The sequence below is a fragment of the Candoia aspera genome, chromosome 1 (assembly GCF_035149785.1).
Source record: "Candoia aspera isolate rCanAsp1 chromosome 1, rCanAsp1.hap2, whole genome shotgun sequence".
In the NCBI taxonomy this organism is placed as follows: Eukaryota; Metazoa; Chordata; class Lepidosauria; order Squamata; family Boidae; genus Candoia; species Candoia aspera.
The window spans coordinates 305962343-305990086 of NC_086153.1; the positions used below are offsets into that span (position 1 = coordinate 305962343).

General features: G+C 41.3%; 2 protein-coding genes across 2 annotated transcripts in view; one reads left to right on the plus strand and one right to left on the minus strand.

Annotated features, from left to right (window-relative positions):
- Positions 1-26217, minus strand: part of NDUFB1 (NADH:ubiquinone oxidoreductase subunit B1) — a 133122-nt gene extending 106905 nt beyond the window's left edge. The window contains exon 1 of the mRNA XM_063290251.1: positions 26214-26217. The gene's annotated coding sequence lies outside the window, so the exon portion shown is untranslated. The remainder of the gene's footprint in view (positions 1-26213) is intronic.
- The window catches only part of SLC24A4 (solute carrier family 24 member 4), a 121636-nt gene that overhangs the window by 35464 nt on the left and 58428 nt on the right, over positions 1-27744 (plus strand). The window lies entirely within an intron of this gene.

The following is a 27744-nucleotide window of genomic DNA, read 5'->3' on the forward strand; positions in this document are numbered from 1 at the left end:
GCTAGAACTTAAATCCATTATTCCATGCATAATAGAATAGACTGCCTTTAGATACAGTTGAGTTTCCATTGCTGGAGAAAATAAAGCAACATTTAAAGCAAAAAGGATGTCATCTTGTAACATTCTTGCAACTCCTTCTGAGGGATTTCCATGTTTAAATTTCTAGACTGTGTATGGATCAGCTGAACCAGACATATATTACTCAACTTGTTTTGGCAAGATGGCATGATCAGAGCTGTGAGATTTCTAGCCTCTGCCTTCTCTGGCCCTTTAGTAATCTTTTATTTTATTCTTATTCTTTTTAGTTTTTTAGCCTTCTAGTTTTAGTCTGGTCATGAACCAAGTGGATTTTATTTTGAATTACAAGTTTTATTTAGTTTATTCACTTCTCAGCACTTATTAAATGACACCTGCCTTGCACTTCCTTCATTTGTCTATATGGGAAAAAAGAAAGAGAGAGCTTGAGCAAACTTTAGATATGTGAGGCCTGGGAAAGCCCTGAAACACTAAAAGTAACAAGCTGGTCCTAAATATGGTCTTCATTTCAATAATGGCAAAGTTTTCTTTACTATAAATAATTTGAGCCTTTAGCTTTATTAGAAAGGGAGATTGGTTTGAAGAGGGACTTCTGGAGGAAGAAATGGCAGACTGAAGATGGCTCTACAAAAAGCAGAGCCAATGACCACAGTGAAGAACGAAGAGCCAGTAAGTCGACCAGCTCTTCGAACCTCTTCAGTTAAGGAGGGGACAGGAGATTGCCCACAAGTGCTCCAGACAGTTACTCCTCATGAGGAGACCACAAGACAGTAGTCTCTGGCAGGTTTTGAGCACTGGGGATGAGGGAAGAGCCATCTTGTTCAAACCACAGTTGGTGCTTGTAAAAGGACACTAAGTTCGCATACTTTCTTTTCTAAATCACATTTGGGAATTGCTTGTTAACTATTTTTCAGCTATTAGAGACCTTTGGATTGACAAGACTTAAAACACTGGGTGAGTTTTGCCTTCAATCCTTAATGAAAGAAAATTTTAACTACATGCTTAAGAAATTTAAAAAATTGAAATAAACAGCAAAAAGCTAATCAAGACTTTAAAGTTATTTAATCATAACTTTAAAAAGTTATAAACAGATTAAGGGTCCAGATAAATTTGAAATAGGATTTTGGAATTAATTATAAAGAATCCTTCCCATGGGAAAGTGGACTTGTTTCAAAAATTTTTCTAAGACATAACAGAGATAGGTAATTTTAGAAAGAAGAAATGGCAAAAGAGGAAAAAGTTTTATCTGACAAGACAGAGACAGAGTTGATACTGAAAGTGGATCTACAAATGACAGGCTATAAGAACAACATGCAAAGAGATGTCTTATTGGACATTCAAAAGAAATTGGTTGATGCTTTAAAAATCAAAAGGAAATTACAAATAATAAACTAAGAGAATGGCCTGGATAATTTTTTTATACTGGATTTACAAAAGAGGTTTGTTAAAGCTTGGATGAATCTTGTGAGAAGGGGCAAAAAAGAAATGAAATTTGAGTTCCATGACATTACTTGAATGGACTAAAGATTAAGATTGTTAGAAATAAAAGGAATATAAAGTTGGCTTATTTGATCAAGGTTAAGATATATATGTAGCTATTTCTGGGAACCCTTAATGGACTTTTGCTGACATCAGGACTGAAATGACAATGCTTTATGGATTTGTTTATAGATAAGAGATGGGACATGGGATGAAGAGATCATTGGTTGTAAATTAAGAGGAGGTAAAAAGTTACTAAAATTGTTTATACTTGTTCTGATGAAGGTTGGAAGTAACTTTCTTTCTTTCTTTCTTTCTTTCTTTCTTTCTTTCTTTCTTTCTTTCTTTTTCTTTAAAATTATTTTAAAAAAAGAAAGGGAGGTTGATGCTAGCTACAAACAACCAGGGTCCAAACCCCTCCTCACCTCTGGCTGAGTCTCCATTCTCAGACTGGTAACTGAATAGCCTTGGCATTAAACAGGTGAATAAATCTCTAACAGCAGTTCCTTCCCATTCTGATCTGTTGACAAATCCGTACAGACATTGTATCTTTGATATGTTCTAATATAGCAACAATTAATGAAAAGCTTAACACTCTTGCTGCTTCTAAATCATCTTCCCAAATATATTTTGACCTCCATTACTCAGAGACTTCACTTACTGCCATCCAAAGAAGCAGGAACCCCTCCTCCTCTGTTCTTTTGATATCTCCAAGGATTTGCTTCAACCAGCCCAAACATTTATCATTTGGGACAACAGCATCAGTACAAATTGATGGGTCCCTCACAAAAGAATTGCCCTGTCCTTGAACCAGTTCCTGCACACCCCAATTCCCCAAGTGGACTTCGATGCTGTTGGGTGGCTTCCTAATAATATGGACAGCCTTAGAATTCTACTTAAGTTTAACTTAAAGTTAACCTTAATTGTTGAAGTATTTTAACTTCAACAATTCCCCTTATGATTATGAAAACAAGGAGTTACTTGACTTCCTTTCAAATTCTTCTAATCTAGGTTTCCAACAGGTGAATGTCAGTCAAGCCTCTGCTCCCTACTTCAGAGTACAGGCACCGTGCCAAGCCCAACAATAAAGTGAAATCAGCTAATGACTTCATAACAAGAGACTATTTATTTATTTATTTATTTATCAAATTTGTACTACCGCCCATCTCCCCCCACAGAGGGGCTCTGAGCGGTTTACAATAAATTAATCCATTAAACATTAAAAACAGTAATCATAATAAGCTTAAAATACAATACAATACAATCTAAATATTAAAAAATAAAAATCCAGATGGCTACAAAGATCATAAATATGAGGGGAGTACTCTAAGGTACCAGCCATACCCAGGAAATTACCACCCCCCTCCCCACCCCCGGTGGCAGAGCCAGGTCTTCAGGGACTTCCCAAAGGTCAGAAGGGATGGAGTTTGCCTGACCTCTTGAGAAGCAACATACAAGTCTCCCCACTGGTCCTCTTAACTCTTTCATCCTCTTCTGCTCTTCAGGTAATTAACACCTTCTCACAACTCTCAGGAGAACAACAAACTGCTATACTCCAGAGACCTGAGACCTTAAAACGAAGTATTTCTAAATTGCTTTCAGAAACCATCTTATCTAATCAGGCTCCAACATATAATTCATGGCTATGGATTCTGTGAAACATTTGACATAACCTTGTGGTTCTAAAGAAAACACTGCCTCAGTTCCTAGCACATTACCAAAATCAGTGCATTTTCACTTTGCTCCTATTCCAACAATTCTCCAGTTCTTCAAATTAGGATTTTCCTGCAACAGCACATGCTTGGCAATCACCACTGAAGGATCATTCTCCATAAGCCATAGACTTATTAACTACTACTTATTAACTACTAAGGAACTCCAATATTCCCCCCCAGAGAGCACACGTCTTCTTCTCTAAGTGCTTACCCTAAGCCCTTTCTTACCATCCAAAGATGCTGGAAAGGCTTTGGCTCCCAAGGATTTGTTATTTTCTAGAATGGGAACCATTTTCTAGAATGGGAACCAAGAGTCAGCTGCTAATAATCATTTCTAGATCTGTGATGGAGCCAGCTTTGACCAAATGACCTTTACCATGGCTCCCTGTTGTACAACTACTCTCGTGGAACATAGCTGGCTGTCATGCAAACCAGATTGATCCTAACTTTCTTTCTGCATTGGTTTCACATTTTCCCTTTTTTAAAGGACTTGGGATGTAAGTCCTTTAAACCCTTTAGAATTAGAGAGTTACTCTGTATTCTGTGCAACTGCAATACCAAGCCAGAAAGATTGCAGGGCTGGTACTCTGGTTTTCTCCAAATCTGCACTTGTATCCTCACACCTTCTGTGACTTTTTAACATTGGCCATAGCTTTAAAAATTGCTCCTATAAGTTTTCTTTTAATTAATTTATCTACCTCCGTATAGACAAATCTCTATACAAGTGTATAGAGCAATTGTACCTGGGAATATTTTGAGGACTGGCTGTCTGGCTTGGTAGTCCAGTTCCCAAATTCAGAAATTATTGGAGGTAGTCTCAATTCTAGTTTGGGACTCCATGATTCCCATTTCCTTTTTCCTCTAGATCATCCATGCCTGAACCATGCATCTCTAAAGACAAATGTATTAATATTGGAGCTTGGAAACTGCTCCAACCAGTTATGAAATTTGGGCTCTGGATACTAAATGACTCACTCCTAGGAGACATTGAAGGAGAACTCACTTTCCGGGGAGGCAGAGGAGCAATAACCCTTGAGTATATGTTAACTTTACATAACCTGGCAGCCTACTATGATTTTACCATAGCCTCACACCTAGATAGTGATAATCTCTCTTTAGTAGGTTCCTTCAAGTTTCTCCCGAGAGATAAAGTCTGCTTCAGCAACTTCAGGCTTCTCCCTCATCTGAGAGGTATTTTTGACCTATATGGTCAAACAAATCAGCAGGTGTTGCTATCCAGTTCCTAAATCCCCCTGAAGCCTACATTTAAAACTTTCTATGAGTGCTGCAAAAGAGGCACAGGGGATCCTAAGTATTTTCCAATTATTATCTCTGTGCAAGGATATTTATCATCCAGCTCTACCAGACATGGAATAGAGCTTCCAAATGCTGCTTTACAAAGAATGTATCTGAGTAGTTTTTGCCTACAGAGCTATAGGATACTATAACATGCAAGTCTCTCCACTTGTAGGCAGAGGAGCAATAACCCTTGGCTATATGTTAACATTCCAGAGAATCTTCAGTTCATTGAAAAAGGAGTACAAGTCTCTCCTGGGGTGGGTGGGGAGTTAAGCCATCTCTTGGCAGACTGGGAATAGTTCTAACAAGCAGTACTCAACAAAAGTCTTAGTCTGTTCTGATATCTTGTATATTTTTTGCTGGATGATGATGATGATGATAGTACAATATAAATACTCATTCGCCTAAGAAAATTTTAAGAGAGCCAGTTTGGTCTAGTGGTTAAGGCAACGGGCTAGAAACCAGGAGACTGAGAGTTCTAGTCCCACCTTAGGCATGAAAGCCGGCTGGGTGACCTTGGGCCAGTCGCTCTCTCTCAGCCCAACTCACCTCACAGAGTTGTTGTTGTGGGGAAAAGAGGAGGAGGAAGGAGTATTAGGTATGTTCCCCACCTTGAGTTATTTATAAAAATAATAAAGGTGGCATAGAAAATAAATATTGCATACAGCCACTAGATATAGTTCCAGCTCTAACAATTCAGTCCCACCTGGACTGATTCAGTTCAAAACAATTCAATCCTACATGGACATATCTGCCACCACAACCTATTTCATACATCAGTCAGGGGAGAAAGCCTAGCTATCCCAATTTCTGGCCAGTTGCCTGAGCAGCCACCAGTTTCAAATTCAGAAATTCTTAAAATTGATCCCCCAATTGAAGAATAGTAAAGTGGCAGGAGGGGACTAAATTCCCCAAGAATTCTTGAAAATAAATCCTGATTGGTAGGCCTCTGCATTGGCTCTCCTATTCACAACAATCACAAGGCCAGTTGGTCTTGTCAGATGCTTAGGAGCAGTAGCATCCTTTTGTTTTAGGGAAAACAAACCTAGACATTATTTATGCTAAAACAAAGGTCCTAGTTTTCACTAAAAGGTATTTCAACTTTTCCAATAGTTGGCAAATCAATGATAAACCTATTGAGCAAATCAAGGATTTAAAATATTTAGACATTCATTTCCAACCATCTGGAGTCACTAAATAGGTGAGCTCTCATCAAGAGCCCAAAAAACCTCTAACAAGATTATCAAATTTGCAAGCCACAAAGGTATAACAATGTGCCTGTAGCAAATCAAATTATTTGAAGTAGGAGTCTTAAGTTTGCTGCTATACAGTGTGCCACTCTGTGTAAGTGTGACATGCTGACCCAGAGGGAAGGGATAAATAAGATCACCCAGATGGGTTTATCAAAAACATTCCAACTGCATGCTGTAATTTACACTGTGTCTGCCTTTTTCTTTGTTATGTAGTAGGCTAAAGGTATATAAGCTGTCGCTCTGCTTTTGCTCTGGGCTTTTCAGCAAGCTGAACAGTGTACATTGTATTGTGCGCGTGCTAATAAATTTATGTTGTACCTTCAAAGTGATTTGGTTGCTTAAGTGAACTAGGTTTTGACCACAACAGATCCTTCAGTCCTAGAAGTAAATCAGTTCATCTTTTGGAAGGCTATTCCCTGTGTTCTTTGATCAGCCACAAACACTCTTGGTTGGAACCTGGCTGTATGTCTGAGGGCCACCTAAGGCTTTTCCTACCTACGTTTTGGCTTAAACTTTCTGGAGTGAGTCCTTGGCCCAGCTTACACTTTTGGGTAGTTACACCTCCTCCTTGGAAAAGCAAAAGGCTTTGGTTTATCTTATTATGGGTCGAGGTAAAACATTGGCAGAGCTTAAGTAGAGAGTCTTGGACCTTGATATGAAAGATAAATTAAAAAATCACATTTTCCTTATTGTGAACTCACCGAAACTCCTTTTTTCATACCTAGATATTTTTATTATAAAAAAAATACCTTGATGCTCCACATATACAGGTATTCACACTGGCACAATCTGATGTCCTGCCCTCAATGGTTGCCACAGGGAGATATCACAATATTCCTTTCCAGAATTGCTGTGACAAGAAGACTGAGTCTGTGGCAGATGTGTCGCTAGACTGCCCCATATATCTCACCTGACATCTTGATCCCATTACTAAGCTTACCCACCTCTTGCAATCAGTGATTATAGATCAGCAGCTGCAAGATCGATGTGGTAAAACACTTAGGAACGTTGCAACAGTCATAGCTGAAGTGATGGCTATTCAAAATTGGTGGGTTTGCTCTATAAGAGCTAAATCTGGGGTTTTGCCCTTCCATCCCTCTTTCATATTTGTTGACTGCCTTGTTCCAGGTTCCCCAACCAATCTGTGCATAGAACCTTTTTGCAACACTTTTATTCTCTGCCAAATGTGCTTTTAATAAAAGTGTGTGCCTTCAAGTCAGTGTTGACTCCTGGCAACTGCCTGGACAAGTCCCTGCAGTTTTGTTGGCAAGATTTCAGTTGTGGCTTGCTATTGTCTTCTTCCTAGGGCTGAGTGTGTGTGAGTGGCTCAAGGTCACCCAGCTGGCCTTTTGTCTAAGGTGGGACTAGAACGCCCAGTATTCCAGTTTCTAGCCTGGTGCCTTAACAATGACACCAAACTGGCTCTCTTAAATGTGATTTACCCACATTATATTGCCTTTTGTTGTATACTGATCACTGCTGTTTATATGTTGTTGTTTTACTTTTTAATTACTGAAATTTTCACTGATTTTTATCTGTAGATATATGGGGAGAACAGGATCATATTTTTTTTGTGCCTGGAGCTTTTCAGAATGAGTTTGTGGGTACAAGTGAAACAGTATTTCTGCAGTAGGTGTCCTTTCTTGAGTTATTAGAGTAATGAGTATTCAGAAACCTAACACCCAGTTGATCCAACGGAAGTTACAGATCATAACATACAAGACCATCTAACTAAGATCAGCAGGTAATTCAGCTGTGTTGTGCTTAGTCAGAAAGTGGTTTATTTGCTTTGGTCAGATTGTTATATTAATAAAACTGTTGACGATTAACACTGTGGTTTGTAGCTTAGCATGATGCACCACAATCAAGAAACTACAGTTCAAGCATGACTTAGCATACCATTTCAGTTCAGCCTCTGAATGGTGGTGTGTCTTGGATCCTAATATCTGCAGTGATACTATTCTATCATACTTAAGGTTGGAATTCAGAACACTCCTCTTCTAGCTTATATTTTACTGCACGGCTCTCCAAGAAGATCATTGCAGCATTTCAACTGTTAAAGCGACTGGAGGCAGAATTAGTGGTCTTACAGCACCTGTGAGTTACTTAGGCTAAAATCATTTAATGAGCTTTATAGCTGCACAGGAGTTTCAGATATTAAAAAGGTTCCACAGTTCAGCCATTATCCTACATCTCACAGTAAGCAGTAGATGCTTAAGGAACCCAGAGGCAGCTGGAAATAACCGATTTTTTTCTCCCACTATAGAACACTTGGTTTTCCTGTCACAAACTGAGCTTTCTCTGCACTACGTTCAGTCAAATGCTCTGTGCATGCTATGGTGCTAGGACTTTACAAAAGGTTTTATAAAAGGCAGGAATTTTAAGCTGGGAGCCCCCACATTGAGTCTTCTGGGCGCTGCACAGCTTTAAATAGTTCTGTGTAACCACTTAGCGCACTGCTTTTTTCCCTCTGAATAAGAGACAGCTGACCACATAACAACCTGAAAGTAATTTAAAAAGAGAAAATTGACTTATAACTTTTTATGATTCCAGACTTCAAAGAGAATTTAAGCCAATAATTATTTGAATTAACCAGACTTTTTTTTTTAAAAAATCTATTTCTATGGAAGGTTTCTGCTAATAAATATGCAGAGGCTTTTTTCCAGCCAAGTATTTCCAGATTTTTGTGGGGTGGGGAGGCTTTTAGACTGAAACTCTAATTCTATATCAGAGTAAAAAAAAATCATTCAATTTAATGGTATTTCCTTCAAAATACAGGGTTGTAGTGTGAAATACTCATTTTCAGTTGCAGTGACCATATTTCCTTGGAAAAAAATAAAGGACAAACCTGAAAAAGGGGCAAATCTTGCAAGAGGTTCATGAGGATAAAAAAATTGTTTATGTTTATAACTTCGCTTTACGAAGGAAAATTCAAGAGCAAAACCAAGAACAACTTTACAAAAAAACTTTACCTGTTCTAATAAAAATATCTAAAATCAGTGTATGTAAATTGATTTCAAAATAGACAATTCAATTTCCGTATTATTCACATGAATGTGAAAGACTGCATTAAGTGCTACCATTTGGACAGTAAAAGTTAAATGATCAAAATGAAGGACAGCTTTCTGAAATAAGGGACTGTCCTTTATAATAAAGGGCATATGGTCACTATTGTTAAGCACAGATGAGCCAGGAGGACCAGTATTCCGCCAGATCCAATGTTCTTTCCACTATAGCCAGCAAGGTGCTCTTGATAAACCCATAACCAACACATGAAAACTACCGATTTTTCCTTGTATAGCAGCTATTGTGACTTCTACTAGCCCAATATCTGATGAGCTTTTGAAATGATCTGAACTAGTGACAGTGACCACATCTTAAGACAGAGTTTTGAGAAATTATTTACATGTCATGTAAAGAAAATTCCTTTGTTCTATTTTAAAATGGCCTACTTACTGAAAGCATTTAAATTCTGGAGGTATCTACCAATATAAACCACACAGCAGGAAAATGTTTTTAATAATACAAAAGTAAAAAAAAGTATTTTAAAATATAAAATTAAAATATAAATTTAATAGCTATCAAAATTCACAGCAGTTAATTTGATTGGAAGATCTAAAGCTTTCGTATTAAAAAAGGAGAAAAAAAAATCTAACAGCTATTTAAAAAAAAATCTCCAGGACATCTCTTAACATGTGGTACTATTATCCTGTACCTTACAGTGTAGTATTAAGTTGCTGCACTTGGACCAAGGAGATGTAGAGTGAAGTTGCCATTCTACTACAGAGTTCACTTCTAGGCTGGATTCTCTCTCCATCAGCCAACCTGGTTGTTGTCATAGGAAAAAAATAGGGGAGATCCCGATGTAGACTGCCTTGGTTTTTAAGAGAAAAGGTAGGATATTGATACAAGAATAAGTTTTCAAAAACTTCCAAGCGCCAGGTCCAGCCCTACTATCAAGCAAAATGTTCCAGCTGTTTTGAGTGATGGGTTGAGATAAATACAGTATTGGGTAAATATCTGCTGATCTGCAGCCTAAGGAGGTATTTATTCAAAGCACCTAAGCTAGGCAGCATGACTGAGTGGAAGATTCCAGATAGATGGATAAAGAGACAGCAGGTGAAGGGGTAGATGGTGGTAGAGGAAATGAGAGAACCTGGTTGAGTTAAGGACTTTCCTCATGGCTTAAGTAATGAATCCTCCTTTTGCCTTAGACCAGTGTTTCTCAACCTCAGCAACTTTAAGATAGGTGGACTTCAACTCCCAGAATTCCCCAGCCAGCACTGGGGAAGTTGAAGTCCACATGGCTTAAAGTTACTGAGGTTGAGAAACACTGCCTTAGACAGTGAGTCTTCTTGGGTATCTCCTGGCCTATGCTGCAATCTTGCATCTTAGGAAAGTTGCTTTGTCCCCTGATTACATTCATCTGGGTTTTCCGGCTCTATAATACATTTTATGAGCTATAGCCACAAAGATGGCAAACAGTATTCCAACTCCATTTTTGTCAATTAATATTAAGTTGATAATGATGCCATCCAATATGCTTTTTGCTTTTTGATGTGGCTTAATTATCCTTCATAAAGCCAAATTAAATTTTGTTCCCAACAGCGATAATGTACATATGCTTAGCAGTGGGATCTGACCTCTTCTAAATGCAAACATATTTTAAAGTGCTTTTGGCATTTCAGAGCTCTAAGCAACTTAGAGTCCCTGTTGAGAGCTACATGAAACCATAAGAGTTGGGATGTTTCTCATACATTGCTTCTTTCATTACTTTCCAGTATGGGTTCACCACAGCATGAGTTCCTTAGCATTTGTGTGTGTGTGTTTTGCAGTGGCAGCTTGCTATTATCTCCTCATTCTGCTTTTGGTCATAAAAACATTTGGGCTCTTCTGGACCGAACAAAATAGCTATTTATTCCACCATTGTTTCACCAGGATGACCAAACAGAGGGAAGAAGCAGGGCGTGAGGGCAATAGATCGTACCTGTTTTTATTGTATCAGCAATGGTTATCCCAGTTGCTGTCTAGGCATGCATGAAGATGTCTGATTCCTTCCATCTGTCACAACTCCCTCACCATTCAATTTCATCAGGTGGTCCTGACTTCTAGCATGAGAGGGGGAGTAACTTTCCTCTGCATTATGCAACACTATATATACTTCTCTCATATCTCCCCTGAATCATACTTTGCTAAGTTTAACACCTCCAGATGTTGCAATCTTTCCTCATAATGGCGTTGTTGCAGCTGCTTTTGCTTTTGGTTCCCTTTTTCATGAAAGCAGATTTCCTCCAAGGACTTTCAATTTATTCAGTGGCCGAGAGATGCTGCTGTAGAGATCGGTAAATGCTGCCTCTCTGAGATGCTGCTGAACCCAAACACCCAGTAGCCCCAGCCAGTTTGGCTAATGGTAAGGAATGCTGGGAGCTGTCATGGAACATTGGGAGGGCTGCACATCTCACTGCTACATCGAAGGAAATACTGTTGTAAAAACTTGGAAGAGATTTAGCAGTTATTCCCTCTGTTAAGAGAATTCTGGGAAGTGTAGATCTGGTTAGCAGGGGGAAAAAGTCTCTAATGGAGAACGTTGAACCTCTTTGGCAAAGTATAGTTCCTACCATTGTATCAAGATTTTCTTATGTAAAAATGGGGCACCCATTCAGCCTGATCCTGTGCATTTTTCTCATATAAGTTCAAACTTATACTGTATATTTTACTTCATGTAAAGTATAGAAACTGCCTCTCCTGAAGCAAATCCAGCTGGTGGCTGAAAAAGCTATTTCGTCAGGAGGTAAGTTGGTAAAACTGTAAAAGTTTATTTGGAACCTAGAATTAGAGGTTTTTTATCTATTTTGCCAGCATCTGATGGTGGTTTGGATGTTTGCAGAGTAAAGTATAGCATTAGAGAGGTACAGAAGATGGTAGCAGGTTTTTAGTAACACGTGGGCAAACCCCATGCCAGTAGCTAGCTCACAAAGGCTTACTAGATACTTTAGGACATGGCTTTACTTGCCAGGTCACAAGCAATGACTCTGGAAGGTTGTTGAGCCGAGCAGGAAAGTACTAATTGAATTGTATGTATGCATTATATGGCAAGAGGCAGTACGTAGCAAACGCTTTCCTAAGTGTTTTGCCATTATCCCTGGCAGACAGGGTGATGCTATGCTTAAAGCATTGGACGAGGACCAGGGGACCCAGGTTTAAGTCTACCCTTAGCCATGAAAGTTCACTTGGGTGATTTGAGGTCAGTCATTCTTTTTTCAGTCCAACCTACTTCACAGAATTGTTGTAGGGAGAATTTGGAGGAATGAATGCTAAGTCTGCTGCCTTGAGTTCCTGGAAGAAAGGTGGGACAGCAATCTAATGGATAGAACGGTTGTAATCGAAATTATTCAACCCCCATTGCAAATCAGTTTGATTGTCAAAATGTACAGACTTTCAGCTGTTTGCAATGAACAAATCAAACAAAAGAAATTGAAATAGCTCAATACAACGAATGCTTCAAGTGGTGCCCCAAAGTCAACTGAAAATGCAACTTATAATGACTTCTCCAGTCTCAAAATTATTCAACCCCTTCATGGCAAGCATCTTCAGTACTTAGTAGAGCACCCTTTTGCTGTTATGACCTGCTGCAAATGAGATGCTGTAAGGATTGCCTATCCTAATACACCATCAGACTCATGAACAGGTTCATAAAGATATCTGATTTGTTAAAGAATAGTATGCAGGATCACAAAGAAAGCTGAGAATGGAAAAAGCGCGCCTTGGGAGCAAGCTTTTTCGAGGACTGTGGGGACTTGATGAATTTGATAGAAAGATAAACCTGATCCCCAATTTTGAAATCGTGTTGCAAAGAACGACGTTTATCGGCTTGGAACTTGTAAGCAGCCTGGGCATCAGGCAAAGCCTGTTGAATCACCGGCCAGGAATCAGCCAGCTTAACAGCCCAGTCAGAGGCAGAACAGGACTGGGGAAGGGCTTGTGGCAGCTCAGGGATGGGAACAAAGTCGTGACCAGAAACCACACGAAAAGGGGTCTGCCCAGTGCTCTGATGAACAGCATTGTTGTAAGCCACCTCAGCAAAGGGCAACAAGTCCACCCAATTGTCCTGATGGTAATTTATGTATGCTCTAAGGAATTGTTCGAGGGCAGAGTTCAAAACCTCTGTAGATCCGTCAGTCTCAGGATGCGACGATGTGGACAATGCCTGTTTGGTGCCAATCAATTTTAAAAATGATTTCCAAAACTGGGAAGTGAACTGTGTCCCGCGGTCGCTGACCAAACAGGAGGGGCTACCGTGGAGATGGTAGATGTCGATGAGAAATAGGTGGGCCAGTTGCGGGGCCGACGGGATGGACGCACATGGAATGAAATGGGCTTGTTTGGAGAAAAAATCTTTTACAACCCAAATGACAGTTTTCTTCTGACTGGGGGGTAGGTCCACAATAAAGTCCATAGAGATCTCGTCCCAGGGATGGGATAGGCTGGCCACTGGCTGCAGAAGCCCCTGTGGTTTACCCCCTTTTCGCTTTGACATGGCACAAACAGGACAGGAAGCAACATAGTCCTTTACATCATGCCTTAATGTTGGCCACCAAAATTGACGGTGAACTAAATGCAAGGTTTTAACAAAACCAAAATGTCCAGCAAGCTTGTCATCATGGGAATGCTGCAAAACTTCAGCCCTCAAAGTTTCAGGCACATAAAGGCGGTGTTCCACCCATGCTAGACCGTCTTCAAAAGAAACATTGTCTCTATTAGCTAGCAACCAAGTGTCAGATTTCAGTGCCTGGAGAAAGTCCTTCTGTAACTGACAAGGAACTTGCATTTTTCGCCCCCCAGATGGGGCTGGGGGCGGGGTTGCCTGTGCACGGGTCTGGCTCCGGGTGATGGCAACCAAGCCCAGTTGTGGTTCAGTGAGAACAGTCCCAACTATATCTGCCACATGGTCAGAGTCCTGAGGTAAACATGACAAAGCATTGGCCAGAAAGTCTTTCTTTCCTGGAATAAATTTTAACGAAATTAAAGCGACTGAAAAATTGAGCCCAGTGAATTTGTTTAGGACTGAGACGCCGGGGGGTGTGGAGGGCTTCCAAATTCCTGTGATCAGTCCAAACCTCGAAAGGGCAGTTAGCGCCTTCCAAGAGGTGATGCCAGGCTTCCAAAGCGGCTTTTACAGCAAAAGCCTCTTTTTCCCAAACATGCCACTGGCGTTCAGTTTCAGAAAATTTTCTAGACAAATAAGCGCATGGTTTTAAGTGATTGTCAGAATCCCTCTGTAACAATATAGCCCCAGTTGAGGAGTCAGAAGCATCAGCTTGGACCACAAAGGGGCGTTCAGGATCAGGGTGCTGTAAAATAGGCTCAGCAGTGAAGAGGGCTTTTAACTTCTCGAATGCCGCCTGGCATTCAGGTGTCCAATTCAGCACCACCCCAGGGTTTTTCACCTTGCGTGTCTCTCCCAAACCCTTGGTACGTAGCAAGTCAGTAAGGGGCAAAGCAATCTCAGCAAATCCCTAGATAAACTGCCGATAATAATTACTGAATCCTAGGAAACTCTGTAGTTGCCTCCAGGTGTGGGGACATTCCCAACTTAAAAATCACCTGAATTTTTTCAGGGTCCATCTCAATACCTTTGTCAGATACCCTATAACCTAGATAGTCAAGTTGGGTTTTGTGAAATTCACATTTGGAAAGCTTGGCATAAAGCTTGGCATTTCTAAGCTTACTTAACACCTGTTTGAGAAGGCGTTCGTGTTCCTCGGATTCAGTGTAAATGAGCACATCGTCCAAATAAACCAGGACCCCTTTAAACAAATGATCATGTAATACTTCATGAATCAATTGCATGAAGACCCCAGGCACCCCTGCTAACCCAAAAGGGAGGACTTTGTACTGAAAGGAACCTAATGGGCAATTAAAAGCAGTTTTCCACTCCAGCTTGTATGCGGATGCGAAAATAGGCTTCACAAAGGTCGAGCTTGGAGAAAATCTTGCCCTTTGACAAATGGGCTAACATGTCTTTCATTAGTGGTAGAGGATATTTGTTTCAGATTGAGATGGAATTTAACCCTCGATAGTCTGTACAGAGTCGAAGCGTGCCATCTTTCTTTTCCCGGAATAGCACAGGGGCCCCAACTGGGGAATTTGCAGGTTCAATAAAGCCCTTTGACATATATTTGTCGATAAAGTCCCGTAATGCCCCAAGCTCCTTCTGAGTCATTGGATAAATTTTTGGCTTGGGCAATTGAGCGTTGGGAACCAACTCTATGGCACAATCAGTTTTCCGATGAGGGGGACTGATCTGCTTCCATTTCTCCAAAAATGTCTGCAAAATCTTGGTATTGATCGGGGAAGCCCTCTAAACGTGCCAAACTAGGGCGTGGCATGGCAATTGCAGCCCTTCCAACCCCCACTCTTGAAGCCCTCTCTGCGGCAGGGGCTTGGTAAAACCCATCCTTAAAAGTCAGAGTTCTGTGTTCCCAATTTATATGGGGGCTTCGGTAAGTCAACCAGGGAATTCCCAGAATCACGTAGGGGTTGCCAATGGATGCTACTATAAATTTTAAAGTCTCACGGTGGCTGCCCATTTGCATTGTGACAGTTCCAGTGAAATGGGTCGCCCCCCCCCCACCGTTGAACCATCCAACTGTGTGAAGATCAAAGGCTGCTGGAGGGGAAAGCTAGGCAGGTCCAAAGCAGCAACCAGATCAGGGTGAATCAGACACCTGGAACACCCAGAATCAACTAAAGCCCAGACCTCTGTAGTCTTTGTGCGGGAGCCCAATTTCACTTTTACTGCTAGAGTGGGACAGTCAGCACTCACCATAGCATCTTCGCGCCCATTCTCCTCCACCTGCCCGCAGGCGCTTTTCATGGCAGGTGGCTGGCATTTCCCGCCGGTTCCTTAGAGCCATCTTCAGCCTCTCCCGAGAAGTAGGGTACTTCTTCAGCATCGGCTGCCCCCTTGGCTGCCGTCATCCGCCGCGATGAGGGCGGCGATTTGGCCGGCAGTTTGCCCGCTTGGTCTCCAGCCTTGGCATTTGGGCAATCAACTGCTTGGTGCCCTTCCTTTCTGCATCGGAGACACTGACTCTTCGCATAGCACCAATCTCTCTCCTCTTCCCAGGCTCTATAGCCTGGCCAGGTAGCAGTTGCGGCACTTTGGGGTCCCCTCATGGTGGCTGGTTGCTTTTCAGGTCGTTCGGTTTGCATTTAAGTATGCTGGGCATGCTCAGCCTTGCCGGCCAGACAGATCCATTCATACAATGTCTCTGGGTCGTCTCTACACAACGCCCACCGCAGGACGTCCCTGTTGAGTCCCTCTTTAAATCGTTCTATTAAGGTTGACTGAGACCAGTTGGTAATTTTCCCAGCTAAAGCCTTAAACTCCAGGGCATAATCAGCTACAGACAGTTGGCCCTGGATAAGATCCTTCAGTGCCTTTTTAGCCCTTGCTTTGGCTAGAGGATCCTCAAAATGCAGCTTTAATGCCCACATGAATTCCTCGAAATCCTCAAGCTCAGGGGAGCTAGCCTCACTTAATTGAACATACCAGTCAGCCACTCGTCCCTTCAGCTTGGTGGCAATGACAGTTATTTTAGCCTCTTCAGAAGGGAAACAGGGTCCAAACTGTTTCATATAACTTTTAGCGTTAGTGAGGAAGAAAGATAACTTAGTTGGATCCCTGTCAAACTTAACAGAAAAGTCTTTCACCCCTGCTCCTGTTGGAGCTGAACTAGCAGCTGCTTGAGTGGTTGGACCCCAGGTTACAGTAGTTCTCCTGTCTCGGGGTGGGGACACTGATGGACGAGCTCTGCGGGGTGGAGATTCATCCCAGTTCCATCTCTGGCCCTGCTCTGCTGGTGGTCCAGGTGAGGGGATGGAGGATGATTGCGTGGAGCTGGAATCTCCTTCACGCCTCGGCTGCCCCCCTCCCCCCATGACAGACAGGGCTTTTAGCATGTACTCCATCGATTCTAATTTGGCCTCTACCACTCTTAACCTTTCAGGGGTTTGAGATTCCTCCCTCCCTCGCACATTAGGCTGTCTCCCTTCTGATACCGTGGTAGATTCTATGTTTGGGGCCAGCGGGAACCGATACTTCCAGGACGCCTGGGACATTCTCCCATTTCATCCCAGGTGATCAACTCTGCGGGCGATTCACTGGGTGCTGGTTGCTCTGGTGCTCTCCCATCTTTGGATTCCTCTCCCTCAGGGCTGGAACTCGAATGCTGCCATGAACCTGAAGGTTCTGGGGTGAGGCTCAGTTCTTCGCTCCTGACCGTTGACTCGGGCATCAAGCTAGTCGGCTTCTCGAGTCTCCCGGTCGTGGGTTTGGATTTGGCCATCGTTAACTGTTTTCCCTCACAAGAAACTAATCTTGGCAGGAGCTAATGGTACAACTTTGGTGATTCTCAGCTTTATGTAAGGATTGCCTATCCTAAAACACCATCAGACTCATGAACAGGTTCATAAAGATATCTGATTTATTAAAGAATAGTATGCAGGATCACAAAGAAAGCTGAGAATGGAAAACGCGCGCCAAATGCAAACTAAAAAACCCTCAGTACAAACGAGATCCCTCCCCCTGTATAATCTTCCCAGGCTCACAATCTCAGGTGCTCCTAACGGCTTCTGCTGGTCCGTGGGAAAAGTCCTTGAGCAGAGCACATAACCCAAACACATTCCATTGAAATGAACATAGATACAGAGCTTGGCACAAGGTTTCACAGCAGCTCCCTCCCAACAGAAACACGCATCAGCACCATGGCATGTGAAATGTTACAATGTACATTGCACATTGAAACAGTGAACATGACAGATGCATAGCCAGACACCAGCTTCTGGCAGAGTTCCTGAGGAATCTTAGCCCATTCCTCATGAGCAATGGCCTCCAGTTCAGTAATATTCTTGGGTTTGCATGCTGCAACCGCCTTCTTCAAATCCCACCAGAGATTCTCTATAGGGTTCAAGTCAGGTGACTGTGATGGCCACTGTAGAATCTTCCAGGACTACTTCTGCATCCAAGCCTCAGTGGAATTTGAGGTATGCTTGGGATCATTGTCCTGTTGTAAGGTCCAATGATGCCCGAGCTTCAGCTTCCTTACAGACGGCATGATATTTTCTCCTAGGATTCCTGATTCTTCAATGAATCCATCTTGCCATCCACATGCTGCAGGTTTCCAGTGCCAGAGGAGGCAAAGCAGCCCCAGAGTATCACCAAGCCACTACCATGCTTAACTGTAGGCAGAGTGTTCTTTTCAGTGTATGCTTCATTCTTCTTCCTCCAGACATACCGCTGAGCCATCAGGCCGAAAAGTTCCAGTTTTGTTTCATCGCTCCGCAGAACAGAATCCCCAAACTTCTGTGGCTTGTTTATATGATTTTGAGCATATTGGAGCCGACTCTTCTTGTGCTTTTGGGTCAGTAGTGGTGTACGTCTTGGAGTTCTGGCATGGAAACCTTCTGTGTTTAGTACGCTCCTTACTGTGCTCACTGAAACCTCAGTGCCTGTTGCCACCAAGTCTTGCTGCAGGTCTTTTGCAGTCACTCGAGGGTTTCTCTCAACCACCTTCTCAGAAATCTGGTTGCAGCCACTGACAGCTTCCTTTTTCTGCACCATCCAGGTAGTGTAACCACTGTTCCTTTAACTTTGAACTTGTGAACGATGCTTCCAACGGCCTCTCTAGGAACATTCAGTGCCTTCGCTATCTTTTTGTATCCTGTTCCTTGTTTGTAAAGGGTGACGATCTCTTCTCTTACCTTTTTGGACCATTCTTTTGACTTAGCCATACTGTATTTCTAACATGCAGTCAAACATGACACTCAACTAACCCCTAGCCACTTCATGTATTTCATGTGTTCCAGCTCAAGCACACCTGGTGCAACTAATGAAGCCCTTGATTGCTGCATCAGGTGTGCTTGAGACAACACCTGTTTTGCATACTGTATGTGTGCTGTTGTGACAGATTCTATTCAGGGGGTTGAATAATTTTGAGACTGGAGAAGTCATTATAAGTTGCATTTTCAGTTGACTTTGGGGACACCACTTGAAGCATGTTTAGAAGACTGAGATGCAAAAGTGCTTTGTGCACACAAGCAAGTTTTACCAGTGGAGGATAGAGAAGATGCCAATTGGTGGGTTCATGGACAACAAAAGAGCAAATGGAGTCACAGGTGGAAGGACCTGGTCCAAATAAAATCATTAAATTAAATTAAATTAAATTAAATTAAATTGTCAAGTGCTAGTTTGCGGCATATTTCTTGACTGCTGGTTCCTTTACTGTTGATAATCTATCCTAAAAGGCAGAAACTGTTTATCACTTCAGTATCTTCTTTGTCAATTTTAAGGCTGGTTGCTGTACCTTTGGTCATGTGTTTAGTCTTCTTTATTAGTCCAATTTTTGTGTTCCTTGACTTTCATTACTAGACCTTGCAGATCATTTGCATTTTCAGCTACAGTATCAGAGTAGTATCATCAGCATAGCACAGGTTATTGATCTTTCTTCGTCCATTTTTAAAGCCCCACTCGTCTTCTTTCAATTAGTTTTCCTCAATATATAGTTGAATATAGTTGTCTCACTTCTTTGCTGATCTGGAGCCAGTCTATTTCACCCTGCTAAATCTAGGCTCTGAATACATGTCCTGTGCATATGTTTCACATGCAGACAATGAGGTGTTCTAGGATTCCAGTTTTGCTAAGGCCATTTCACAGTTTGACTTGATTGACACATTCATAGGTCTTTCTATAAGCAACGAAGCACATAATGTCTCTTGTTCCTTGGCCTTTTCTAAAACCAGTTTGAACATCTGGCATCTCCCTTAGGGGTCTAATCTGCATTGGATGATTTTGCTAGCATGTGAAATTAAAGATAATGTACAATAGTTTGCACAATCTGTTAAATCTCTCTCTCTCTCTTTTTTTTTTTGGTATTGGAATGTAAACTGACCTCTTCAAATTTCTTGGCCACTGTATTGTTCTCCAAATTTGCTGGCATAATTTGGCTAGAACCTTTATTGATTCTTCTTGTGTTGCTTGCCATATTTCTATAGATGTTGGCATCTCTATTGTATGGAATTTCAGTATACTCCTTCCATCTTTGTTTGATCTTCTTTGAATCAGCTACTATCCATCCATTGGTGTCTTTCAGCATTCCAGTTCGGGTTTGGAACCTCCTTTTGAGTTTGAAGATCTTTTAGAGGACTTTCCTTATCTTCTGTTTTCACCTTTGAGGTCATTACAGGTGTTGGTGTAATACTGTTTCTTGCTTTTCTAATAGAACTCTGAAATTCTTTGTTAAGTTCCTTCCTGAGATTTTTGTGTTTCTTAGCTTTGGCTTCTCTTCTTTTCTTGGCAGTTTCTACCACTTATTCTGTAGCCTGTTTGCTTTCTTTTCTTATTTGGTCTTTGGCAGTCTCTTTCACATTCATCCTTAACAACTTCTTTGATTTCATTTCACAGTTCTTCTGGTTTCCTATCAATGAAGTTCAGGACTTCAAAGCAGTTCCTGATGCTCCTTGAAAATGGTGGGTATATGCTCAAGATCAGATCATCAAAGCTGTTTGGCTTCCTCCTTCCACATTAGTGTACCTGGAAACGTGCACTGGAACAATTTATGGTCTGTTCCAGCCCTTGGCCACATCTTTGTTGTTAGCTCTTCCATCTCCTAGTACCAATAGTATAATAAATTTGATATTTATTCTGTCTGGTGACATCTATATATATAGATTTTGGTCGTCTCAAGAATTAGTGATGAGGAAGTCACACTGGAGTGGCAGAAACTGATAAATCGTTGTCCTGCTTCATTTCAGTTTCCTGAGCCATGAAGTCCAACAATGTTTTCCTCCATACTATTTCCAATTTAGGCATTCCATTCTCCAATATAAGCAGCATATCTTGCTTGAATGTTCTGTTGATTTTAGACTGAATTTGACCACAACACTCATTGACCTTCTTTTGTTCTGCATCAGTGGTTGGAACATGAACTTGCAGAACTGTCATTTTAAAGGGTTGTCTGTGGGGTTTAATTGGTATTAGACTGCATTGTACCCAAGTATTGTCTTTGCTATATCCTTCATGACTATAAATATAATGCCATTCTTTCTTTGTGTGTGTGTGTGTATCCTGTATAGCAGGTGTGTCCAACCCACAGCCCACGAGCCACATGCAGCCCTGAACAGCTAGTAATGTGGCCCCCCAAAATTGTAAACTTTTAACATTATTTTGCTATTTTTTTTTTGTGACTCGATCACGCAGTACTCGAGCATGGACTGCGTAGATAGAAACAATGGAATGCTGTGTAGGGGAGGGGGCAGCGCAGTGCTAACACCGCCACTGCCTGCTACACAAGCCCGCTGGTGGCAACTTGGCATTATATATAATATTTCAACCTACCTACCTGTGGTCTGTGATAACAGGCATTTATTGTTATTATTATTAAGTAGACATTTAAGTTTTCTTATTTGATTAGTAAACTTTGCTTTGTTTATTTGCCTACCTAACAATTTACAATGGGCTGCTTGTGTTATTTCTTAAAAATATATATTTATTCCTAAATAAATTTATTCCAGCATGGCTTCAACGTTGTTTCAGCAGAAAACAGAACCCAAAAAAGAAAACAGAAAAAGAAAAATTGCGGATGAAGGAAGAGTGTGCCGTGAAAAATGGACAGACGAGTACTTTTTTGTCGCGACAAATATTAAGGCACTATGCTTAATTTGTAGGGGAAGTGTGTCAGTTTTCAAAGACTACAACTTGAAAAGGCATTATATGGAAAAACACGCTGCCAGATTCGAAGCATATCAAGGAATCTGTCGTAAAGACTAATTAGCAGAACTGAAAAAAAGTCTGTTGTCTCAACAATTTTTTTTTAAGAAGTCACAACTCAAAAGGACTCTATTAAAAAAGCTAGTTATTTGGTAGCAAATCTGATTGCAAAAAAATAAAAACCATTTACTGATGGTGAGTTTATTAAGCAATGTATGGACAGCGTGGCAGATATAATTTGTCCTGACAAAAAAAGCTATTTTTCCAAAATCAGTTTGTTGCACAGACTATAGCCAGGCAAACTGAAGAAACAGGAAAATCTATCGAAAATGGTTTGTAGAGTAAAGCTGCTAATTTCAAATTTTATGCTTTGGCGATGGATGAAAGTACTGATGCTACAGATATGGCTCAACCTGCCATTTTTATTAGAGGTATTGATAATGAATAACAGCCTCGTGTGGCACAGAGTGGTAGGCGGCAGGATTACAACCGAAACTCTCCCCACGACCCAAGTTCGATCCAAGCGGAATCTGGATTCTCGGGTAGCCGGCTCAGATAGACACAGCCTTCTATCCTTCTGAGGTCGGTAAAATGAGTACCCAGCTTGCTGGGGAAGGTGACGACTGGGGAAGGCAATGACAAACCACCCCGCTATTGTCTGCCAAGAAAACTTCGCGAAAGTGGCATCCCCCCAAAGGGTCAGACATGACTTGGTGCTTGCACAGGGGACCTTTCACTTTCACCTTTCATTGATAACGAATATCATGTCACTGAAGAAATGGCTTCTTTGGTGCCATTAAAAGACACAACTAAATCTCTTGATTTGTACGAAGCAGTAAAAATGACATTAAAGCAATTTTCTTTAACCATTGTCAACATATATGGTATATCTACTGATGGTGCCCTGGCAATGGTTGGTAAAAGTGAGGGACTTACAAAATCGATAGAAGACGATGCAAGTGCCACCAGCAACTCACGTTTGATGAAGTATCACTGCATTCTACATCAAGAAAATTTATGTGCGAAAGCTTTAAAAATGGATAATGTCATGCAAACTGTCATCAAAGCAGTGAATTTCCTAAGGGCCAAGGGACTGAATCATCACCAGTTCCAGGAGTTCCTTAAAAGTATGGATGCTGATTATGGGAACATCATTTACTTTTCGGAAGTACGGTGGCTAAGTCGGGGTAAAATGCTGAAAAGATTTTATGATTTGCAAAATGAAATCAAGTCGTTTATGGAATCAGAAAGAAAATTTGTGCCAGAACTTGAAGATGAAAAATGGCTCACAGATTTAGCATTTTTGGTGGATTTGACTGCTCACTTAAATGAATTAAACATGCGTCTTCAAGGTGAAAACCAACTTATCACTGCAATGTTTCAAACCATAACAGCGTTTGAAATGAAACTTAAAGTATGGCAAGCTCAAGTTATGGAAAATAATTTTATACATTTTAATACGTTGACTAAACACAGTCCTGTGAACAGCTAGAAATATGCAGCCTTGCTTTTCAGTTTGATACAGGAATTTCCAAGATTTCTGGAAAAATCAATATTTTGGTATATTTTCAACTCCATTTTCAGGTGACATAACTACATTACATCCAAATTTTCAAATGGAATGCATAGAGTTGCAATCAGAGATTCAACTCAAAAAATTGATCATGTCTCTCTCCTGGACTTGTATAAGACCTGTCTTCCCAGAGAAAAATATCCCTCGCTTCACAATCATGCCTTATTCATGACATCACTTTTTGGCAGCAAGTACATTTGTGAGCAACTATTTTCAAGGATGAAGCACCCAAAGAGTAAAATTAGAATTAAAATTTCTGATGAGCGCCTTGAGAACTCACTGAGAATTGGAACCATTTTCATCGAACCAGACACTGATGCCTTAGTTTCACAAAAACAAGGTCAAATATCCCACTAGTTTTATGTTGCCCTCTTTTTAAAAATGTTATAATAAAAAATATTAAAAAATGAAGTTTTATTACTTATACACATTAACTATATTATATATTTTATGTGTAGCCCAAGACAATTCCTCTTCACTCAGTGTGGCCCAGGGAAGCCAAAAGGCTGGACGCCCATGCTGTATAGTAAATTGTATGAGCTTCTGAAAAGTGTCCAATTCTAGTCCATTTTAATTCTCTGATGCCTATGAAGTCAATTTGTGGTTGACTTATTTCACCTTTCACTTGATGAAATTTTCCCTTCTGCATGCTTCTTACATTTCATGTTCCCACTGTGATTCTGTTTTTGTAACTTTGGATTTTCTTTTCCTGCATGGCAGCATCAGCAACTAAAAGTCCCCAAAGCTTTATTCTAGCTGCATCCTAAATACCATTAGTACTCAAACAGCTCTTAGTAACATGTTGAGTGTTATCTGACCTGAGGGGCCCATCATCCAGCATTATGTTGTCAATTACTTTATCTTGTCTATCCATGTGGTTTTCTTACTAAAAATACAGGAGAGGCTTACCATTGTCTTCTCCCGTCAGGGCCACAACTAGGGTCTGTGTCACCCAGGGCAAACATGGATTCCGTGCCCATTTTGGCGCCCACCCAGCACTCATTTTGGTGCCCCCCCCACACTCATTTTGGCGCCCCACCAGTGCGGCGCCCGGGGCACATGCCCCAGTTGCCCCCCCCTAGTTGCAGCCCTGTCTCCCGCGCAGTATGAAATGATGTCTTTGCTGTTGTCACTAAAGTGATCATCAGCCTCCAGCATCTTCCTATATTGTTGCTTTAACTGGTAGTTGGGATGATCTTTGTGCCTTTGGTGACCCTGCTGGGAGCACATACACTTGATACATACTCCCAGTGTTCTTCACTCATCCCTCCAAGGCATATTGCAGGCCATAGTGAGGCAGCAAAGAAGACCTAATGACTAGGAATTATGGGACCTGAATTTTAATACATTTAGAGAATACAGATGGAGGAATACAGATCAACAGAAACTATTTCAGTCCCTCATCCTACTGTTTGTCAAAATCTGTGAAATGAGGACCACTCCCCCTTTTTCCTTTCCCATTTGTGAGGAAGTTTGACCATGTTTACATCAGCTTACATCTATAATTATGTTTTGAACTTGTGGAATGGTTATCGACTTATCATGAATTGTACACCTTCTGTTCATCTTGCAGTTTTCTTTGTATGCACAGCAAGGTTCAGCACAATTCTGGCCCTTGGCATCTGTGTGAATCCCCAAACCCACTGAAATTTAGTAAGAACAGCATAAGAACATCAAAAATCACATGCAAGTTTGGTGAGTTCTTATGAGATTTTAATATTTTGCTGTCTTAAAAATCTGTTTTCTTAACGTACATGATTTAATGGTCTTGTGTGATTTTGGAAATTCTTAAACTTTATTTTGAGGGGGTGTTGGACAGGTTTTTGGGGATTCAGCAGGTGGTCTGGTGCCCATCATTTTAATATTGTGAACCGCCCAGAGTCCCCCAAGTGGGGGAGATGGGCGGTAATAAAAATATGACAGATAGATAGATAGAAACAAACAAACAAACATTTGGAAAGATCAGAGCTTTCCTATTTTTCTGACTCAAAGGAATTCTCTGTTCTCCATAGCAGACACAAAAACAACTCCTACAGTAGGTTGAATGCTACATCTGGAATTAGAAGACTAAGTTCACAGTTGGGCACTTCCGTTTAATTAAATTCCAGCGGTAGTTAAACTTCAGTATGCCATTATGACCTTTGCCTATTTGGCATTTACTAATATTAATATACATTTAAAATTTTCTAACTTTGAGGAGAGAGACAATGTGACCTTGACTAACCTGCCTATTTCAAGGCTTTAGTAAAGATAGTGATGCCAACTGGCAGAGGAAAAGGAATGAGACAAGGCCCGCAGCATTCTGTGTCACACAGTGGCTGGCTTGATGCATTTGGGAAACCCACAACCCTGGATTGGAGAGCAATAGTCCTCTTCCATTGTCATTTTCCAGCCACCAGTTTTTAAGGCAAGTTCCCTATGATTCAAGCCTTTTGTGGCACCGAGTGGTAGGCGGCAGTATTGCAACCAAAAACTCTCCCCACGACCCGAGTTCAATTCTAGAAGAATCTGGATTCTCGGGTAGCCGGCTCAGGTCAACTCAGCCTTCCATCCTTCCAAGGTCAGTAAAATGAGTACCCAGCTTGCTGGGGAAGGTGACGACTGGGGAAGGCAATGGCAAACCACCCCGCTACAGTCTGCCAAGAAAATATCATGAAAGTGGCGTCCCCCCAAAGGGTCAGACATGACTCGGTGCTTGCACATGGGACCTTTCACCTTTCACCTTCACCCTATGATTCAGAAGGTAGCAAACAGCCATTACAGGTAGTCCTTGTTATGAGTACGGATGGTGAGCAGGAGGGGGTCCATATCCAGGGAGGAAAATGCATGTGTAGTTTAGAGGCTTTTAACTGTCATTCAAAGAAACCCAGAACAGACCTGCCTTGAGTTTTGGGGTTTATATTTCTGGGTTTCCCACACTCCTTCAGTTTGGTAGGATTTTCTGTCGACTATAGCAGTTAATAAACACTGGAGACAATCTTCTCGTCTCAGCGTGGTCTTTTGCTTAAGTCAGGACAGTCCTCACTTAACAACCATTTGTTTAGTGATGGTTCAGACTTATGATGGCACTGAAAAAATTGACTTATGACCGATCCTCACACTTACGACCGTTGCAGCGTTCCTGCGGTCATGTGATCACAATTTGGGCCCTTGGCAACTGGTTCACATTTATGACTGTCACAGCATCCTGCGGTGACATGATCACCATTTTCAACCTTTCCAGCTGGCTTCTGGCAAGCAAAATGAATGGGGAACTGCGTGATTCGCTTAACATCCATATGTTTCACTTAATGCCCATGGTGATTCACTTAACGATCACCACAAAAAGGTCGTAAAATCGGGTTGGATTTGTTTAATGACCGCTTTGCTTAGCAACCAAAATTCCAGTCCCAATTGTGATTGTTAAGCAAGGATTACCTGTAGTAACTGATAGCCTGATATTCCAGGAACCTGCTCAGTCCCCATTTTAAAAGATCCAAATTGCTGCCATTAATACGATTGGTAGCTAATTCCAGTTAAACTAAGTGCTGTGTGAAAAAGTGTTTTCTTCTGCCGTTTCTGTGTCTCCTTGCATTTAGTTACAGTGAATGACCTTTGAATTGTAACACTGTGCTATGCATGATTACATATACCTTGGCCATGTCTCTTTTTACTGTCCTTTGTTCTAAGCTAAAGAGCCACAACTGCTGTCATCTTTCCTTGTAGGAGAGCTGTTTCAGCCCACTAATCATTTTGTTTGCTCTTTTGTATTTCTGTAATATCCCTCTTAGAGAGCCAGTTTGGTGTAGTGGCTAAGGCACTGGGCTAGAAACCAGGAGACCTGAGTTCTAGTTCTGCCTTAGGCACAAAGCCAGCTGGGTGACCTTGGGCCAGTCACTCTCTCTCAGCCCTAGGAAGGAGGCAATGGCAAATTACTTCCGAAAATCTTGCCAAGAAAACTGCAGGGATTTGTCCAGCCAGTCTCCAAGAATCAGACACGATTGAACAGATTAAAAAAAATCCCTCTTAAGCTGGGATGACAAGGAAGATCCCACCATAGAGATAAAAGAGAATAATGAACTAGATATCGGAACTGTCAAAAAACATTTTGGGGGGAAATGTATTTGGATTCTCTTCCTCCCCTTCCATTCAATTGCACATTCTCTCAGCCCTTCAAGGTAGGCCATGTCAAGAAGTAGGCACTACTTCATTGTAGTAGAGTATAGTAACTGAATCTTCAAAGTCTATCCAAGTTTTTCCTCTGTCAGCTTTTATATTAACAAGGCAGGGTTATTTTGCATTTCTTTCTCATGCTTGCTTCAATCTCTGGACCATTGTCATCACTTGTCCAGGTCCCTCCTTAACAGTTCTTTCATACTGATGTTGTCATGAGTAAGGATGGCGAGCAGGGGGCTCTCACCCAGACTGTCAAGCGCATGCGTAGCACTGAGGAACTGTTCAGCCATTCAAAGAGACACAGATCGGGACCGCCTTAACCGTTGGGGTTTATATGGCTGGGTTTTCCCACGCTTTCTCAGTTTGTTAGGATTCTTGTTAAGTACTACTAATAAATATTAGAGACCAAGTCCTCGCCTCAGTGTGTTTCCTGGTAATCAGGACAGATGTCATCTCTAAATTCCT